Genomic DNA, 5181 nt, shown 5'->3' with positions numbered 1-5181 from the left:
ATATAAATGAACCTAGTCACAGATTCTTGGGATTAGACATGGACTACTCTCAGGAGGTCATTATTCTGCCTATCACACAAAGTAAAGTGAAGTTGCTCAGTCACGTCTGACTCTTTGCGACCCCATGGACTGTAGCCTACCAGGCTCCTCTGTTCATGGAATTTTCCAGGCAAGTGTACTAGAGTGGGTTGCCATTTCCTTCTCCAGGGGATCTTCCCAACCCAGGGATTGAACCTGGGTCTCCTGCATTGCAGGCAGACGCTTTACCATCTGAGCTACCAGGGAAGCCTATTACACAAATAATACCTAATTTCCACTTTATCTTAGATTCAATACACTCTTTAACATTCTTTCAAAAAGTTGTTTTTTCTTTTATGTTCCTTGTTGTGTTGACCCAAATCAGCGTTGGTTGTCTTTGCCTGTATCATCCTTCCCCCATGATACAGCATGGGTCCCCCTCTTACTCTCCCTGGGTTTTTTCTTTTTAAATTAATTTTTTGGTCTTTGTGACTGTGTGGGCTACTATCTAGCCAAGGGGCATGGGCTTCTCATTGTGGTAGATTCTCTTGTTGCGGAGCTCAGCCTCTGGAGTGCATGGGATGCAGTATTTGCAGCTCTGGGGCTCTAGAGCACAGGCTCAATAGTTGTGACCCAAGAGCCCAGTCGCTCCGTGGCCTGTGGGATCCTCCCAGACCAGGAATGGGACCTATGTCTCCTGAATTGGCAGTCAGATTCTTTACCACTGAGATACCAGGGAAGCCCTCTCCCTGTGTTTCTTAAAAAGAATCTTCTCAGTGAGATCTGGGCACCCCATCCTTGCCACACTCCAGGATTCTGGAACCCCTTTCTTCTACATCAATTATTTCCATAGCTCTTACCACCTCCTACTTCACTCTACGGGTTACCTATTCATCATATTTATTTTTTATTTTTTTTAATTCTAAATACAAATTTTATTTATTTATTTATTTTCACTTATTTTTATTAGCTGGAGATCGGGATGGGGAATACATGTAAATTCATCATATTTATTTTATGTCTCCATCCACTAGAACAGAGTGTCTGGGACATAGCAGGCACTTCACAAATGTATACTTAATGACTGAATGAAAGGGTTGTTGTTAGAATTAAATAAAATTAACCAAGATGATTTATACGCAACAGGGAGGCAAATTGTAAGCGCTTGTAGGGTAGTGGCTCTTATTTTGAATCCCCCAGAGTCTCTGGCTTCTAGAATTCTCCATGACACATCCTTCAGCTCCAGTTTGAAGCTGTCACAAATGTTGCTAACAAGCCCCAAGAAACATAACTTTGAGTGTCTCTTTGACTGGAAGACAAAACTTGAATTCTTCAAAAGCCACAGACATCCTTGAACAAGGCGCGGGAACCATGCTGGCCTGGGCTTTCTAGAGCTGTCTGGCACGGAGGGACAAATTGGGAATTTATGCACTGATGGTTCCGTTTGCTTTCCAGTTAGGATAATGGCCCTGTGCTCCTGAACGCAAGAGATCCCGTCACCTCCTTGGGATTCCGGGTAACCACTCCAGCTGTTGCAAAGCAGGGGGTGGCCATTGAAGGAGGCAGTCCAGAGCCCACCAAGTGAAGAACAGGCTGGAAGGAGGGGACAGCCATGGGGTCACAGGGCTTTTGCTGATCAGCCTCGGAAGGACCACTTCCCCAGCTCTGCCCCAGCTGTGGCGCTTTGACCCCCACCAACCTGAGAAGATCAGGTTTACACTCGAGGCAGCTGAGACGGCCATCCAGCAGCTACAGAACCCAGAAGTAAAAGAAGGAGGCAATACATGCTCTTGCTTGGTCTGTGGTGGCAGGGGCTCGCAGGGGTCAGGGCCTCCAGAAGGAACCAGGGCCTGGCAGCAGAGCTGTCAATCATCCAGGAGAACGCCCTTGACAGCAGCAGGAAGGCTCCCGTTCATTTCCTCAGGGTTGTGCCATAGCCGCTAACAGGCAATGATTCAACAGATGAGGCTTCCTTTGCTGCTTGGCACCGGGAGGCGTCTCTCTGCTTCTGCATATTGTAGGCTGAGCCCTCATCACAGCCAGACAGGCCTCTGCTAGGTCCTCTGGACACACGGGGTGCCCTCCCATCCCCGCTTTCTCTCTCTGCCCCATTTGAAAAGCACCTCCTCTCCTCTCTTCCCATGTAAATTCCGCTCACCTTTCACGGTCCCACCAAGCTTCAGTTCCTCCCCCAACCACTTCTCCTGATCTTTGCCCTCCTCTTCACCCAGCTTTGTGAACTGAATGACCATGTATTACATTTCTGCTCAGTCATATCTGACTCTTTGCGACCGCGTGGACTGTAGCCCACCAGGCTCCTCTGTCCTTGGAATTTCTCCGACAAGAATACTGGAAGGGGTTGCCAGTTCCTCCTCCAGGGGATCTTCCCGACCCAAGGATTCAACCTGCTTCTCTCACATCTCCTGCATTGGCAGGGGGGTTCATTACCGCTGTGCCGCCTGGGAAGCCCCTACACTACACGTAATCTTATCCAAAAGACTGAGAAGTGATTTACATTGTATGGTAATAATGAAAACCTCATTTTTAAAATGCCCCATTTTCCCAGTGACCAACTGTGTAACCTAGGGCAAGTCACTTGACCTCTTGGAGGCGCCTCTGTTCTCCTATCCCATGGGGATAAGACCGTAATTAGACGTTTCTGTGAGGATGGGAGGGGGCAGCCTGAGGAAGCTCCTCGTAGGCCACTTGGCACATAGTGATGGCTCAGTTAATAACGACGCAACCTGAGACTCCTGTCCTCTGGATGGTTCAGACTCTGAACTAGAGTCTCTGATGGTCAGCGTTCTGTTGATCTGCCTTCTGAGCCACATAAGCCTCTTCCTCAGACGGCAGTGCAATACAGGTGCCCTGTCCCGGGTAGCGTTGCTGCTTTAAAAAGTTGTTCATTTCAGGGAGACTTCTCCCGTAGCCGGAGGTGTCATGCCGTTCACCCAGCTCTGTTCTCTCTTTGGTGAGTAGGTTCCAATACTTTGGCCACCTGATGCGAAGAACTGATTTGTTTGAAAATACCCTGATGCTGGGAAAGATTGAAGGCAGGAGAAGAAGGGGACAACAGAGGATGAGATGGTTGGATGGCATCACCGACTCAGTGGACATGAGTTTGAGTAAGCTCTGGGAGTTGGTGATGGACAGGGAGGCCTGGTGTGCTGCAGTCCATGGGGTTGCAAAGAATTGGACAGGACTGAGTGACTGAACTGAGCTGAATTCAACTGAATGGCTGATTCATGTTGAGGTTTGACAGAAAACAACAAAATTCTATAAAGCAATTATCCTTCCATTAAAAAAATTAATTAAGAAAACAAAACTAAACAAAAGAATGAAATAATGCCACTTGCAGCCACATGGATGAACCTAGAGACTGTCATTCTGAGTGAAGTGAGTCAGACAGAGAAGGAGAAATATCCTATGATATCACTTATATGCAGAATCTAAAAAGAAATGATACAAGTGAACTTCTTTACAAAACAGAAAGAGACTCATAGACTTACAGAACCAACTTATAGTTGCCAGCGGGAAACATGGGGAGAAGGGATAGTTAGGGAGTTTGGATCGACCTGTACACATTGCCATATTTAAAATAGAAAGCCAACAAGGTCCTACTGTATAGCACAGGGCACTCTGTTCAGTGTTATGTGGCAGCCAGGATGGGAGGGGAGTCTGGGGGAGAATGGATCTGTGTATATGTGTGGCTGAGTCCCTTTGCTGTCTGCCTGAAACTATCACGGCATTGTTAATCGGTAATACTCCAAGATAAAATAAAAGTAAAGCAATAAAGATAAAGCGTTTTTCTTAGGTCTTATTCCAGAACAATTAAATTGATGTCTCCAGCACAGGGAGTGAGCCACTATCTTGACTTATGTTCAACACAGCGCTGAACTTTCCCGGTTTACATTTCCCCCCTTCCCTCAATCCTTCTCAATCTAGCAGTCAGAATGAGCTTTCTAAGATATAGCTTCTTCCATGTTATTCCCCTGTTTAGATCCTGCTCTGAATTTCCCATCATTCTTTGGATAAAATTCAAATTCTATAAGGAATTCTCTTGTAAGAGAACCATATGGTATCCCCCCTGCTGAGTTCACAGACATCATCTTGAACAACTCTCTGCCTCACTCATCCTGTGCTAAGTCAATGGACCTTTCGTTTCTTTCTTTAAAAAAAAAAAAAATTATTTATTTGGTTGCCAGGTCTTAGTTGTGGCATGTGGGATCTAGTTCCATGACCAGGGATTGGACCTGGGCCCCCTGCATTGTGGGTGTGGAGTCTTAGCCACTGGACCATCAGGGAAGTCTCCCAGACCTTTCTGCCCCTTGCCCACCCCACACATCCTCATCCTTCTACTTGAAACCAGCTAGTCTCTTCAGCCAGAATGTTCTCTCCTCCAGGTGTTCATGTCGTTCAGGTCTCAGCTTAAGTAAAACCTTTTTAGAGACTGACAACCATTCGTGTCACTAGCTAACATTTTATTTCTCACTTTGTTATTTGTCTTATTATTCTATCCTTCCATTAGAAGAGATTAGTGACCTTTTCTACTTTTTTATTTACCTGGCCAAATTGCTTGACTCATAATCATCTTCCACATCTATGATGGGATGGAGCTTCTCATGGCAGGACACCTGAGGCTGGGAAGACATTCAAGCTGTGTCTACATCGGGACCTGCAAACTGAAGTGCCTATGGGGCCCAGGTGGGAGACAGGTGAGTGAGCAGACCGGGCAGGGATGACGATGAATTGAAGGCCGAAGTTCCTCTTAAAACAGGCCCCTGCCACTCAGATCCTGCCTGTGGTGGTAATGGAGGTCCAGGGTTGTCAGAAAATGGGTTTTTTCCCCACCAAAGAAATCAGAAAATGCGAATTTTAAAAATGAAAATCACTTGATTTTTAAAAGTTAGCAATAAATAAACTTAAACAAAATTAAAATCCCACTGTGCAGAACAAGCGAAATATGACTGCAGAGCAGAGATGTACACCCTTCAGTCTAGACATGCCAGTTTGTAAAATTTTCGGTTCATAAATTTAGTGAGTGTTTCTTTCAAAAATCATTCATCAGATTCAATCAAGCAACTACATAACAACTGAGAACTAAGTAATTCTAAAGAAACCATTTGACTTGTCTTAGGCTTTAAAAATATCTTTCCTAAAATG

At 45.6% G+C, this 5181-nt stretch overlaps 1 non-coding gene across 1 annotated transcript; it reads right to left on the bottom strand.

Moving 5' to 3' along the window:
- Window positions 1-213: 213 nt before the first annotated feature.
- Window positions 214-285, bottom strand: TRNAC-GCA. Its single transcript has one exon. It is a non-coding gene; the product is annotated as a tRNA-Cys (tRNA).
- Window positions 286-5181: the final 4896 nt, after the last annotated feature.

Source organism: Cervus elaphus, chromosome 27 (genome assembly GCF_910594005.1).
Source record: "Cervus elaphus chromosome 27, mCerEla1.1, whole genome shotgun sequence".
Taxonomy (NCBI): Eukaryota; Metazoa; Chordata; class Mammalia; order Artiodactyla; family Cervidae; genus Cervus; species Cervus elaphus.
Note: the sequence above shows the minus strand (reverse complement) of the source record. Positions and strands in the feature narration are given on the sequence as shown.